A 16,609-nucleotide genomic window follows, 5' to 3' on the forward strand; every position below is an offset into this window, starting at 1 on the left:
CACTGTCCATGTCCAAACCCATGGTAACTCTGTGGAGTAACAAGATAATGTTGAGGATAAAATGGGAATACACCCCAGGAGCACACAAATAAAACACAAGTTCTCCACACACAATATTGAAATTATCTAGTTTTAACATTGCTTCCACAGTTTCTGCTCTGTCGTTGCTGTCATAATGTATCTGTCGAGATCCACGTTTACCACAAAATGGATCGACTGCACAAGTTTGTTTTTATTCTGAATACAAGTTATTGCTTGTATTATTATGACAACAGCTGTTTGCCTGCGTGTGAGGAGACGAGAATTCACATTTTTCATTCCGAGGTTTGTCTTCCGTTGATATAGCAACGAATTCGCGTTCACAAACATGTCAGAAAACGCGAGAAATCTTGAGAAAACAACAGCAGACGGTAAAGATATAGCACAACTAGGTGGTGACGAAGTAACAGCTCGTGAGTCTTGTAAATGGCGAACGGACGCGTTCGTTGTCAAATAGATCCATAACTTTTCCACGGCAGCAGTTTAGTGGGGATAATATTATTGATCAAAAACAGCCACATCCGAGCGCTCATGAACGCTGACAGCCCAGCAACACGACTTCATCAATCATGTAGTCTACGAAGGCACGGTATTCATCGTTCGGTTCAAAAGATCCGAAGTTCGTGGATGCGAGAGTATTGCAATCACGTCACGTAGACGAAATATCGTATCGAGATATCGCGATACGATACCCAGGTTATCGTCCGGATATTCGTAAACACCGTCTGCTTCGTACTAGCGATTTACAGTTCGCTCTAAGTGCCCTGTTATCCCGAAGAACATTGCAACTAAAATGCGCAACATTACTCTCACATCAATTCTCGAATTCATTGTCGTCGAAAAATTGTTTCAGCACTGCTAGCCTGTCGGAGAGCGCGCGGTTGTAATTGCGCAGGTCTTCCATGGCGATCTCCTCGAAGTCCGGTCGCTCGACGTCGTCAGGGTTGATGGCTAGTTCGTTGAGGAAGGCACTCCGAGACGATAAGGTCATAAATGCCGCCTGGAGTTTGACAAAGTGATAAAGCGGAAAAGAATACAGTCACGGTCCGGAACAAGCGAAGGAAAGCATGACATTATTGTCGGGTTATACTGTCATAATTATGCACTGTATACTGTTGTGAGGTTTTTATGCCTTGAGGAACCAGACAGGAAATAGCAAAATAATAATAATAATAATAATAATAATAATAATAATAATAATGATAATAATAATAATAACAATAATAATAATAACAATAATAATAATAATAACAATAATTAACGATCAAAATTCACTTCTGAATTTGGCGTTTGACGGACGAGCGATGCATTGTCTACGACTATCAAGAAGACTTAATTTTGAAAATGCCATTAACATTATAAAGTATAATAATTATATACTTTCAAGTTGAGCTCACCTTAAACATTCCCTTGACGATAAAATTGTGATGCTGTCGCAATGTCTCCTCGTATGCTAAACCTAAATCAGACATGACGAAGAAAAGAAGTGTCAAAATTATCACCAGGAATCATCGAAGTTGCAACATTGAGTTAAAGTGAAGTTGGATGAAGTCTCTGCGACTGACATAAGGAAGCCATGATAATTAGCTATCAACCACGGGAACGACGGCATTTTCGATCCTCTCCAAAGGCTTGTCACGATGAGTGTCAGGTCTAAACGAGGCCTACCACCGCTGTCAGTGGACTCGAAACAAGTATCTCAAGACTGGGAGTCCGTGCGTCATAACCACTGATCTCCAGACGTGTCAAATTATACCAGATACTTCATTTATACTGTATAATTATAACAAATCTTACGATCGTAACTCACGTGCGGAATCCGATTGTTCCATCCCTTGGTCTATGTACGTCAAGAACTTGGATATAAATTCGAAAGCTCTGTTTAGAGGGAGAGAAATAATTAATCCGTGAAAAGTATACATTCTATAAATATTGCATAATGACTATATTATATGCTACCCGACAAGACCACATTCTTGTGAACACTCTTTGCATATATGACATTCATTTATGATGGACATGAATTTTAGAACGTATTTCAAGGGACGAGGTGACAATAATAATGATAATTTCTCTCAATTCCTCTAAGAATAAAGTAGACTACTTTAAAATACTGCAGTTTAGACAGTGCACTCCGGTTATAACGAACACGGTTATAACGAAATTCCGGTTACAACGAAGCAGAAATTCGGGTCGTAATATTGTCAGTCTATTTTTGTTTTTGTTTTTTGTTTTGTTTTGTTTTGTTTTATTTTATTTTATTTTGTTTTGTTTTGTTTTGTTTTGTTTTGTTTTGTTTTGTTTTGTTTTGTTTTGTTTGTTGTTGTTGTTGTTGTTTGGGGGGTTGCTTATTTGTTCGATATTACGAGATTTCGACATAACGACAGAAAACTGCCGCTCCCAAGGACTTCGTTATAACTGGAGTTCACTGTAGATGTACATAGTACACAAAGTCAGCACATATTCCGTTTGTGCATAATTTCCCTATTATAGGTCATCCTCATCTTAGGACCACTTTCATAAAACACATATTGTGCGATCACTCGCGTTTTTATCTGGCTATAATTGCTGTTATGTAACCCCACATTATTCTCCTGTATTTCAATGAACATCAAGAGACATTTCAGGCGACAGCATCAACACCCCAAGCAATTTACATGTGTTTGTGAACAGACGACGAACGTAAAAAAACACGTTGAACACGAACATCACACAAATTTTGATTTTACAATTCCGACTGTCATTGTTCAGTTTGTTATAGACTTCATTCATCTATACCTATCTATTATAATGAAACTTGGCCGTGAAGTACATTTCCCTTTAACATCACAGCGTTTCTTGGCACTCGCAAAACGTATCGCACGCCGGTATTTCAGCTTCGATAAGAGGGTTTCGGGTGGCGCCGTGAAGCTAACTCACCCGATATACACCCGATCTTGATGATAGTTGTTATGGGTGTGGGAGTATATACCAGTACACATGCTGGTTAAGCGTCTCTGTTACTACCCTCATGTCTACCAATAGGTTATTTTTCATATATTCATTCTATTGTCATTGACCCAACTTGGGATAATGTTCACTAATCTAGAAAGTGTCGGATTTCCCCTCAGCATCTTGCTAAGCAGTGAAGAGAAACCACCTGAAACAGTGAAAGAAAATGCATGAAGTGTAATTTTACCATTATAGATCTACAATCTTGCCCTTACTGGCCGCAGGTTATCTGTGTGTCTTCATGATCAGAAGTGGATTGTTGTGCATTATGCAGATGGTACTAAATACAGGCTTATATCAAGTTTCCCTTTATTCAAAAGTGCTTGTGTGGTAATTGTTTTTAGTAAAGGCGCGAAATGCAATTGTGAGCATTGAAATGCGTGTGTTTGTTTTTGGCGTGTGCGTGTGTGTGTGCGTGTGCATGTGTGTGTGCGTGTGTGTGTGTGTGTGTGTGTGTGCATGTTTCCTCCTCTATTTTACCAATCCTTCCGATCATGTGTGCCTCGTTTCAGGGAAGATGAACATGCCACCAAAGTTCTTACAAGTTATGAGCTATTCTGACATTCCTCTCATCTGATTGGTGGAAAGTTTGGAGAAACACACACTGACCACGCCCACGCAAACGGGTCATGCAATATCATATCAAGCGTAATCCACGTGATATGCATGCTTAGCATTGCGTGAAAAGTCCAAACGAACCCAGTAGGGGATAGGGGTGGGCGGAGGGGTTAGAATCTTATGATGACTGGCAAGGGGTGTGTTTAGCGGAGGAGAACAACATCCTATTATTCTTTCGATATCCCTACCTTTTCAGCCAGGTGAGAGCGAGAAATGTTGACCCTTCTTCGAAGAGACCCTGGTCACGGTCCCGTAGCACCATCTCCTGTAGCGTGGAGCTCTCTTCGGGAAGCGAATCGTAATTCAGGCGGATTTTCTACATAGGCGGGAAAGGTTATAAGAGATCGTTGATCTTCGGCAAAGGCACATTATTTCCTCTCAAGTGTCATGCAACCATAGTAGCTTTGAGTTTTTGACGAACCCTACATGATAATCTCAACCAGTATTCCGGTTAATTTTTGTGGTACAGTACTACGCACTCCGGGTATTTTTTGAAGGAGTTACTGATACATACCACATACAATGCAATTAAAACTGTCAATATCTCGTACTAATGAGGAATCCTTTTATTTTACTCCAAAGAAATCATTGATTTAATACGGTGATCCAGATCATTATATTTCAGACTAATATCCTGACCATTTCGCAAGAAACCTGTTCACAATGATGACATCAAGACCTATTGCATGCATTAGTGACCAGTTGAAACTAATATCATTGTATCTCGAGAACAGGTGAAACTTAAAAAAAAATCCACAAATTCCATTTCATAATGAAACTTTGATGAAACGTCTACTTTATTATTGGTTTGAGTGTAATCAATTTAGTAAACCAACTTAACTATGAAATGGTACTGCACTTATTTTACAATAAATCAGTATTGTAGTTCATAATGTACTGAGCCTTACAGACTCCAAGAGAAGTTACTTCTCTTAACTGAACAATGTCATTTACATGAAAATGAAAATTGGCAACGACAAACAAACAGCATACAAAAGCACTCTGCAAATATTATTTGACATGTCAGCTTTTAATAATGTGAGTTTGATCGAAAAATTTTGAGTGCGAAATGCAGAGAGGCAACGAATTTTTACACAAAATGATTTCACACCTATCACAAAACATGTAACGAAGAAAAACGAGAAAACTGTTTTGATCATTGTGAAAATAAGGATCAAAGTATCATTGGGATTTCTACGTGAACTCTGTTGAGCACATCTGGCCTTCCATACTTTACAAGTACACCGAGTCATATGGTTTGATGCATAGAGATGTACACTATCTTGAACTAGTCAAGTCTGTATGGTTACCGCAGCATCAAATACTATTATGCGTGATTATGTACAATAGTGTATCTAGCTAAGCGCTCACCTCAACGTTTCCCCGGATATCGTCCACCACACGGTTTAAAATCATTTTCTTCATGCTTACTGAAAAGAAGAAGAAGAAAAAAGAGAATGAAATGGACGAAAGAAACAGACAGTCAGAATGGATGATTTGCAAAGACGAGCACGTTGCGCAATGCATCTGATAAAATGTTGCGTTACCGTTATTGTTTCTTTCAAAGTAAACTCAGACGAATTTCTTAGAAAACGGTTCCCTTGCTGGGAATGATTGTATTAAATGTATATACACTGTACGTACTTTGTATATAATGACCTTCTGGAGATATCATGCAGGGACTTTTGGTGATCTTATCGAGATAGTACTTTATGTAAATACATACTGTAGAACAGCACCGTGATTTTAAGCTGTACCCCTTAAGCCAACTGCGATTCAACTTCAAGAGTTGCTGACCTTAAACGATCTGATTGTGAGATTTACTAAAGACGTACAAACACTCCAACGATAAGACAAGTCAAGGTTAAGTGCTCTTTATACAAAATTGACAAACAGATCGCTTATTTTTATCCTGCGAGCGAGCTAGCATTCCGTATCGAACGGTAACTTTACGCTATCATTGGGCCATCATGTGGGGCCTAAGTGACTGGCACTGAACAACTCCTATAGTGCATCAATTATTTACTTCTTAGCAGTCATTAATACTTCATGCAACCTTTGTTCTAAACGTAAATCGTTACTATGGTAATTTCTGTGTTGTCAGACCTATCATAGAATGCAAACGATATGATCAGCTTGAAACTAAGACCCACGATGTAAGTGCTAACTGACGCCATTCAAATCAATATAAAAGTTACACGAGCTTTACAGAAATTATATGCGATGTCTTTATCTGCATTTGTTTGCTTGCTTGTTGACATGATGAATTGTTTTACATGATCTCAGGTTACGGAATGCGCGCATGTGCATGCTTGTAAGCAAGCAACCACTGGACCGACGGTTCGGTGTAAAAATGGCAGAGGTAAAAATGGCAGAGGTAAAAATGGCAGGGGTAAAAATGGCAGAGGTAAAGATGGCAGAGGTAAAAATGGCAGGGGTAAAAATGGCAGGGGTAAAAATGGCAGAGGTAAAAATGGCAGAGGTAAAAATGGCAGGGGTACAAATGGCAGAGGTAGAAATGGCAGAGGTAAAAATGGCAGAGGTAAAAATGGCAGAGGTTAAAAATGGCAGAGGTAGAAATGGCAGAGGTAAAAATGGCAGAGGTAAAAATGGCAGAGGTAAAAATGGCAGGGGTAAAAATGGCAGAGGTAAAAATGGCAGGGGTACAAATGGCAGAGGTAAAAATGGCAGGGGTAAAAATGGCAGAGGTAGAAATGGAAGAGGTAAAAATGGCAGAGGTAAAAACGGCAGAGGTAATAATGGCAGAGGTAAAAATGGCAGAAGTACAATGTCAGAAGTATAATGAGAGCGATTTCGTGAGATATAAACGTATGAAGAGGTTTCGAATGATAGCCTAGCCAGAGCAAACTGTATTTATCGAATTTTCAATTCCAAATTGCAGGTTTGAATTAGAATATTGAATGAATTATGTTTTAAAGAGATTAGAACACTCTCAGCATTCTGGGTTTGATTCAAGTGCAGTGGCGTAATCTGTCTGTGTGCAGAGAAATAATAAACCAGCTAAGAGCCTAGTAGTCCTATGGTAAATTATTTTATTATTCAGTATTATCATTATTATCATTATTATTATTATTATCATCATTATTATTATTATTATTATTATTATTATTATTACCTATCATTATAAGGGGGTTCCAACAATGCGTTGTTTCGCCCAATGAAGTTATCACACACACACACACACACACACACACACACACACACACACACGAACCCACTTTTGGTATAAACATATACGCAGATATACATACTCTCACATACACACTCTTACACAAACGAATTCCGCTCACGTCCAGGCTAGTATATTGTCATTATTTTTCATTTCTTGAACTGTTTAGTGTAAAGAAGTGAAGGAGACATAGTCGAAGCAAACCGCTAATTTTTCACCTGTTCAATATTATTTTCTCACATTTAGGTTTCGTAGGAGCCTATTTATCTCACAAGGCCTGATCACGGCATAATGTAGAAGTAAAAATACAAAACGCAAAAAAAAAAAAAAAACTACAGCAGATGTATCGGCAGACATAAGTAAGCTCTTGCAAAATATCTTATTACATTGTTCAAGTATCATACGGCGCAAAAAAAAAATAAGCTTTTGCAAAATATTTTATTACATTGTTCAAGTATCACATGGCGCAAAAACAAAAATCTCGAAATTTCTCCTAGTGGTAACGGAAACCAAATGGAAACAGTAAAAGATCCGTGCCAATAATATCATTTTTCATACCTGCATGTCTGTTATCAAGCAATTTTATTTTCAAAAGTTTGCACGCTTTTAAAAATAATTATTAATATAGTATAGGACCTACCAGATCTAAAGTGAGTTTGATATTTTACTGACAAGATACCTGTAGAGCTGTATAGTGGTTAATATGTCCATTTTCAGGTGTACCGAGGCTCATCTTTTTACTGATATAATTGGATTGTTGACTGGCCGAGCGTTTTTCAAGTTACATGAGTGTCCCATATTTCTCCCCGTGTCCCATTTCTCCCCGGTCTCCCCCGTGCTTTATTTCAGGAGAAGGCACGAAAAGCGCGTATTGCGAGAAAGGTGTCAGAAACATGAAGGAAAAAAATCTCTGTCACTTTTACCTCGTCCTCTCACATTTCAACGACTAAATTTTCATCAGTGGCATTTTTATCTCTAGCATTGTGACCACTGACATTTCGACCACTGACAACTTTACCTCTGACATTTTTACCACATAATCATTTACCTCTGCCATTTTTACCGCTGCCATTTTTACCTCTGCCGTTTTTACCTCTGCCATTTTTACCCCTGCCATTTTTACCTCTGCCATTTTTACCCCTGCCATTTTTACCTCTGCCATTTTTACCCCTGCCATTTTTACCTCTGCCATTTTTACCTCTGCCATTTTTACCTCTGCCATTTCTACCTCTGCCATTTTTACCTCTGCCATTTTTACCTGGCACCGGACCGACATGGCCCCGTTCAGTCCCTCCGAAGGGGACTTGGAAATGGGGAGAAAGCGTCTTGCGTATAACAAGGGTACAACCGTTGCTACTACTGTATTATTGGGGGACTTGACCCAGAGACCTAACGATCAGGTATAGTCCGCGTCTTATCCACTAAGCCACAAGGGGGGGGGGGGGGGGGGGCATTTCATGAAGCGTTTTATCCGACAAATTTGTTGGACAAATTTGCTCTCAGCCAATCAGATGCAAGATTTCAGTAGCTTCAAACAGTTTGTCAGCAAAATGAATAAATAAATAAATAAGATGAAATATCTGACAAAACGCGTCATGAAATGCCCCCTGATCCCTTAGTAATAATAGTATTAAGGGAAAGGTCCACAGAAGTGTTCATCTCTGAGTTTAATTACGCTATTTAGCATTACCGGCCCATCTTCGATCACGCTGTAATTTTCACGAAACATTAAAAGGCATGGAATTTCCTGAAACATTTCATTACCCATTGATGGAAACTACAGCCATCGCTGGTAGAATATGTGCATAATAACTTTCTTTTTCTTTTTCTTTATCATGCAAAACGTTTCTTTTTCATTCGTGACGTTTTTTGCGGTCTTTTTTTTTCTGAGGGTGTTTTTGTTTTCGTTTTTGTTTCTGGTCACTCATGACCTTTTTACTATCCGTCAAGTTTTGTTCTAAAAATAAAAATAAAAAAATGACGAGAAGTTTGCATGCCACTGAGTATTTCCTCGCTATGTCCTTGGTATCATAGCGTGCGGAAAAGCAGTTTTCTAGTTTTAAGCATATATACGTCAGTAGTTTGACTTCTAGCCCGGATTGCGTCCTGGTTTTGTGGTAGGATGTAGGTCAGTGTTTGACATGGGAGTCACAAGTGGTCATTATTGGTAGCTTGCTGGACGTGCTATATTCTTTGGTCAGTACATCCAGGGGCCGCTTTGGGGTCTCGTGATGTGATTTCTGAGTTCAGACAATAGTAGTTCGACCATTTTAACAGATGGACAACTGGCCTTAGCTGTTTCGACCGACTGCATTCTGTCAGTGATCCGATTTACTACTTGTTACACTCAATCGCAATGTGAAGGGTCAAAGGTTAATTTATAGCCAAGCTATATCATCTTTGCATTCATGTGGCGAAAGTCTCTTCATTCATTTTCGTTGAATTTGTGAGAAAGTTGGAAGTTGAAATACCAAAAGAAAATATTAGTAATATAAGAACGGTTATGTGCATTCGCATTAAAATAATATTATACATACAATGATACAAAAGGGTCACATAATATGTATACACATGAGCAGCCTATATGCGAATGCATATCAATCTCGTAGTATATACATATTACCAAAGTTACCCATTATTCTTTTTATGATAATTAATATAACAAAAGATCACCTCTCCGGTACCTCACAGAAACTATAGTAAATTCGTGTTTGCACCGAAATTTACTATAGCCATAATACAGTCATATCAAACTTCAAACACCACGCTGATAGGCCTGATGGCGATGTAAATTGTAATTGGACTCAAAAGAGGGTCATCTTTGCCCATTTCATTGACGTCACTGTTTAAACAACATGTGTTATTCATCTCATGTTGTTTCTTTAAGTTGTAATGTCCACCTATATTATGTACATAATAACAATGTTAATTCCATGGCATTTGCTCCTGCGACAATTGCTCCCATGAAATATCTGCATGCTGAACCAAACATATTAATAATTAATCCTAACCATGCACATTCACACCCCAAGCCTAATCCTCACATCAAACTAAACCTAAAGTCTTATAACAACCCTAAACCCTAACCCTATAGTCATTTGGAAAAATAAAGACCGGGGCAATAGTCGCAGGAGCAATGTCGTGTCACCAACAATGGTATATGGTATATAATACCACTGTCTACCCGACAGAGGGGGAGCTTGCCGCTTGCCACTTTTGTCACTCAAGCAAAGATAATGGAAGTACATATCGGGGATGCACAAAGACCATAATTATTATCATACCTATACATATAAAGAAATAAAATTTATGAATTCTGTACGCAATACAGAGAAACTTTTTGATACGGACGGCAGTGACCCTCTGCCGTAGCTTACCGAATAACTGTGTCGTCGACATGCAGGCTTCGAGGAAAGGAAGCGTTGGGATGGAATTATCTACCCCTATCTTCACGTCATCGAACCTGTCCGGTGTTTAAAAGACAGAAAAGATTTATAGATTACGACATCTGCTCAGGTTTCGTAAATTTCGACTGAATTTTACGCCACTTCCATTGAAATATACATATATATATATATATATATATATATATATATATATATATATATATATTTGCATCAAAATATAAAGTGAAATACCGGGCTCGTATAATATGATAAACGTGTGTGTGTGTTTTTTTTTTTTTATTTATTATTCAGCATCTGCGTTTGGAAAATGGACCAAGGTGAGAGTTATGCAATACACACACAAAAATACTTGTCGAAAGTCTATCTTCTACATTTATAAAATATCATCTTGTAAAATGTAACGCTGGCAAAATTCCACAACTTAATCTGCACATTTTGTGGAGTGCATGAAGTAAGTGCTTGTAATCATGTATCGACCATTTTCCTTTCCCACAAATCCGTTTAATCGCACCATGTATCTGATAAGTACAGCATTACCAAGTATCATTGATACAATGTAGTAGCCCAATACCACACTTCTTACTCTCTTACGAACACTCTAAAAATGAACGCTATACTTTCAGTGCAATAAGATGGCATAATCAAGCAGGACTCTACAGGCACTGAACAAACACAGACGAAATAGTCCATGGGCCAGGCCAGATATTGGTACCATCTGAGGTGGCAAAACCTTTTTGGTGTCATTTTGTTTGTCGGGCATAGATATGCTTATCAAGCTATGATAGCATTTCCAAATGAGTAGCTTAGTCATAGTAAATGAATTTTTAACCAATTTGGTCTCGTATTTATATCCCTTTACTTCTGAATCGAAACTAACCGCCATACAAAGAAGAGCACTGTCTTCTGTATGTTCCATAGAGCTGTAAAATGCAGCTCTATGGTATGTTCACAGGTGTTCTGTTGTAAACGCGGTGCGCTTAGTCTTTATTCAAGGCAGCGAAGGGAATATCCAAAGGTTATGATGTCCACAGCGCTTAGTCTTTATTCTAGACGGTGAAAGGAATATCCAAAGCGTATGATACAGTGTATATCCTTTTATCTAAAAACAACAACAACAACAAAAGCAATTCCTAGTGAATTTTACCGTATTTTTCAATCATTTATCATTTTCCGGTGAAAAAGCTACGGTGAAAACGCTGATACCACGCCAATGTCGCTTTATTTCCCTCCAACAATATAAGATAATGCAAAAACAATGTAACGGTACACTACGATACATTATAATGAATGATATTGTAAATGAACAGAGTGATTTTTGTTTAAAACTGATGTATTTGTTGATAGGATAGTATAAAAACAGTATGGATAATCCCTTTCATGAGGAACTTTAGATATGATAACGGTACATTGGTCTAGATAAAGAACTAAGCGCACCGCGTGACAGCTGTGGACATCATAACCCTTTGGATATTCCCTTCGCTGCCTTGAATAAAGACTAAGCGCACCGCGTTTACAACAGAACACCTGTGGACATACAGTAGCCAGTGCTCTTCTTTGTATAGCGCTTTAGTTTCGATTCAGAAGTATAGGGATATAAATACGAGACCAAATTGGTTAAAAATTCATTTATTATGACTAAGCTACTCATTTGGAAATGCTATCATAGCTTGATAAGCATATCTATGCCCGACAAACAAACTGACACCAAAAAGGTTGTGCCACCTCAGATGGTACCAACAACCCATTTTTCGGGTCTTGGCCCATGGACTAAAACACCATTTTTCATTCCCATGGTAACCCGACGCGACAATCCGAGCACTCTACGCCTGCAGCTTAACGAAGCGTGTATGAGCCTGAAATACTGTACAAGGTACACGGCCTTGATTTCTCTTTGACGTGTACAAAGCAGGAGTCGACTGCAAAAGCACATCACATTCGCTAGAATTAACATAATTAATATCGCTATACATTTTGAGCACAGTGGTCATGTGGGTGTACGGGAGTACACGTCGGCCCAGTATGTAATGCAACGTACGCTAATAATGTAATGTAGGGCCTACAATCCTCCACTACTTTCATGCACAGGTTATTGCTAGGTACGAGTGGGCAGTTAATTGATTATGCACAGACGGTGTATGTGTCATTTTTTTTTTCGAATAATGTACATAATATGACACATAGTATCACCGCAAACCTTTCTCCTTCAATGTACAAATCATAGGATGTCCTCATGGATAAAACTCGACGTCAGTACTGCATGTTGGTTTTAAAGAGGAAATCCGCACCAAAAACAATAATAAACTCTAAAAGAAAGAGGAAAAATCTATACAAAACGGATATGACAAAAATCACATAGGAATTAAAGGAAGATGATTTTATGACATTTTGAAATTTCACATTTTTTCGGAAAACATTTCTTGACTATTCCTTATGAATATTCAAAAGAGCGAGTTGATGATGTCATGTCCTCACAATTTTGCATGTATGTTATATAATAATGAAATTTTGAAAATATTTATTTTGACCTATTATACAGGTAAAAGCATATACCCATACGAAAATATATCAGAGCTAACATTACTTATTTTGTTCCTTTTTATTTGGGTGGCTTTAAGGCAAGTTTTATATTTATATAGCTGAAATATGAGATTTTTGTCATTTCTGTATAGAAATTGAATAAGAAATTGTTGGGGCATGACATCATCAACTTGCTATAACTGGTCAAGAAGTGTTTTCCGAATAATTCTGAAATTTCAGAATGTCATAACTTCCTTATTTCTTATCAGATTTAAATAACTTTTGCACTGTTCTGCAAAGAATATTTCCCTTTCTTATGAAATCTGAGAACATTCTGGTGTGGATTTCCTCTTTTAAGGGTTAAGGTCCGAGCTCTTATAACAGTACATCCAGAGTTTGAAAGCTGTTACTGACTGTATATGGTATGAGGACGTCCTTTGGCAAGATGGAGTACCCTAGCTCGATGACACTCTTAAGGCCCAAATTCACGAAGGTGGTACAAATGAAACCATGGTTTAAACCAGGGACAATAAGTTATTTGTATGGTGCGCCAAGTGTCGCATGGCCTATTTCGTTACGAAATTAGTCATTTCGTCGACGAAATGACCAATTCGTTGACAAAATGTTAATTTCGTTAACGAAAGGATAATGATTAATCACATCGACGAAATGTTGTCATTTCGTTACGAAAAGATTATTTCGTCGACGAAATGACCAATTTCGTAACGAAATAGGCCATGCGACACTTGGGCGCTCCATACAAATTGTCCATGGCTTAAACCATGGTTTCAATGGTACCACCTTCGTGAATTCGGGCCATTGAGTCTGCCAATCTGTAAGGTTGAGGTATTAATTATGGGCAATCTCCCTATGGGAAGACAGTGAACGACCTAGATGAGCTGCTGCGGACAAACATGATCACCATAATTATCGTCGTCAATGTTAATTCATTCCTATATACTGTACGCTATTGTGGAGATTGCAGGAAAAAAAACACCTTACAACATTACTGGATCATCACTGTGGCGTTTTGCGTCGATGGCACTTGATAATGACTTCTGACCGTTATCTTTGGCATTTCTACCCTTCCTATATTTTACGTTACCACTGAATATTCTGTGCTATGGAGTTGCAGCTGAAAATGTCATTTTCACCCAAGGTTCAGTAACCACTAACCTGTGACCCCTGGGACTTTGTCCAAAACATGTTATACTCGACACATCTACAATAGACGGATTGTCCATATCACGAGGTGGGACGGACGGACGGACGGGCACCCTGGATAGATAATGCCCCGTCAAGACCTTCGAGTAGGAGGTATAATCATATGATGCATATCAGTCAATGGCTTCCTATGTGATGTAATAATGGATATTTTGTTTGAACCTCATGATGATGATGCCGGGGTTTTTTTTATATTTGTGTTACTTACGAAACTTGCAATGACGTGAAGAACGTCCGAATTCTTTCTCCAGGCCTTGAGTCGTGCGTCCCACCATCCTCGACGTCGCCTTCGACATCGTTCCCAACGGCGGTATCGTCGCCTTTTGAGGCGGGTGAGCGATCTCCGCTGTTACTGGTTGATGTCTTATCATTGGCTATCGTCTTATCACCGGTTATAGTTCTGTTTGCAGTGACTTTCCTGCCACTCACATTGTTCGAGTGTAACAGGTCGTGTGATGTCTTTCGCTGGTCCAAATGCTCATTGGATACCCGTTCTCTGTCACGTGTAAGGTTGTCGAACCGGAGACAGCGGAAAGTCCCATTTTACGAGGAAACGAAAAAGAAAATATGAAAAATCAATAGTATTCATGACCGACAATTTATAATTCTGGAAAATTGTACTCAATATACGGTTGTCAAAAAAAAGGTTAATCTGGCGTATTTGCTTTACGTTATATGAAATCTTTGTTCATACAAATCAAAACAAAAACACAAAACGTCTGCACATCTACAACTATTAATCTCGACTACATGTGTGGTACTGCAGACTTACAAAGCAGATGTGAATGAGGTCTAGATGAAATTTGTAACGAAGTCATTCATATGCCTGGTATTGATGTTTTGACAGAGCTGCACTGAGAATGCAGAATCTAATGTCTCGTATATAGGAAAACATGATGATATGAGAGAACTGTAACGATATGTATAGGTGTGCAATCAGGGAGGTGGGAAGAGTGGTGCAATTAAAAAAAAAAGAAAAATGTCAGTTTTGACAGAACAAAGATATAGAATGAGCGATCACTGAAAGAGGTGGCCAGGGTGCAAATAAATCTGTAATACAAATACTAATTACAATATATTACTTAGTCTTTTCGCATTCTGGTGCCCAATATGTATATAGTGTAAAATAGCGTAGAAATCAGAACAGTCATAGATACACTGGGATTAAAACATTCTTTGGTTTATCAGTTAGGATGATAAAGGGATTTACATAACGCACGGACCCATTGCCTTTTTCCCATTTCATTATAGTTTCCCAGCAAACCCTCCCTATTTTGTTTAAAGCTTGCGTCATACTCTTTACCTGTCTAATTCGGCAATCGTCTTGTCGTGAGTGTATCTTGGAAGGCATATGTGCCACGTGGTGTAGACGATCACGAACATGAGCGCCGACACCACCCCGAGTTTGACGCAGTTGCGACCCATGACGGCGCGACGAACCGCAGAACGACAGCGATATCGAACGCGACGGTTGACGACGACGTGAGAGCAACACTGGTTGGAGCTGAAGGCCGAGTCCGCCGTGGTTATCGAGCTCCTTGTCCCTCTAAATGAAGATGTGTGCGAAGTCGTGAGCGAGCGTCGGGCATGTCTCTCAATGATAACGCCACATCGTAGTCAAGCATTACAGTATATTGTCGCCCTACAGTGAAACCGGAAAGAAAAATATTAATGAGCAGCGGTCTGCCAACATGTCAAAGCATTACTCTTTTGAAAATCAGTTTGGTCTCTCATTTCGCGGTGACACCCCGACATGGCCAAAGGGTTGTGTCCAGCCTAGCCCGACGAGACGTCTTGCCGTGACCCTTCGCGACAGCCCATGTAGGCCTACTAGATTGCTAGACAAGGGTACAAACTACCATGTTCGGCATCAAGTACAAAGATCACGTGGATTTGTGTGCTATACCCTGTCAGATCTGTCAGATTAAGGTTCAGGAGCGTGCTTATCACATTTTGTGTGATTTAAAGGCACGACAGCACCTCTTTTTCAAACAGCCCTAAAAAAACAACACTTTGACCTGAACTGCGCTGAACTGAATTGAACTGACTTTTGTAATTTTCCTGGAGTAAACAGCAAGACATGACACAGGCATAAGAAAGATTGAACACATTATACCAAAATAAACATGCATTTTTTACAGTGTGCATGCATAAAAAAAAAATATCATTCCGATTAAAACAATTATGTCAATGACATGGGCTCATTGTGTTTGAGCTGTTGCTCATGACATGTATACTTTGTACTACGTTTTGATTTTCGTTGATTGGAAATAAACTATGATTGAATTGAATTGAATTGAATTGAGCTGTTGCTCAAAAACCTAATGATAGGATTCCGTTGTTGTTTTTTATATACCTATAAGGATATAACTTATCATCAGTTTCCATCGTATACACGATCACGAACGAGTATAAATAGAAGTGTAAATTCAGACGAATAATCCACGGACGATAACTTCTAACGTCACAAAACCTGAGCAGCAGACATCCTTTAAAGGGATGGTATAGTTTTGGATGAGATGGGGAATTCAGATTTTAACTTTTTGCAAGATAATTAGAAACCACTTATGAAATAGTAAAGAGCATACGATTCTAAGAGGATTTCAAGTTTATTTGTTGAGAA

The 16,609-nt window shown here is 38.7% G+C and overlaps 1 long non-coding RNA gene across 1 annotated transcript; it reads right to left on the minus strand.

The window, feature by feature from the left end:
- Positions 1 to 1,436: 1,436 nt before the first annotated feature.
- Positions 1,437 to 3,957, minus strand: LOC139710957 (uncharacterized). The gene is made up of 3 exons (XR_011709489.1): positions 3,837 to 3,957; positions 1,850 to 1,917; positions 1,437 to 1,498 (listed from the first exon to the last, which is right to left on the minus strand). It is a non-coding gene; the product is annotated as an uncharacterized lncRNA (long non-coding RNA).
- Positions 3,958 to 16,609: the final 12,652 nt, after the last annotated feature.

This window comes from Diadema antillarum, unplaced genomic scaffold (genome assembly GCF_040938485.1).
Source record: "Diadema antillarum isolate AM-2024a unplaced genomic scaffold, OU_Dant_1.0 seq00001593_RagTag, whole genome shotgun sequence".
Lineage (NCBI taxonomy): Eukaryota > Metazoa > Echinodermata > Echinoidea > Diadematoida > Diadematidae > Diadema > Diadema antillarum.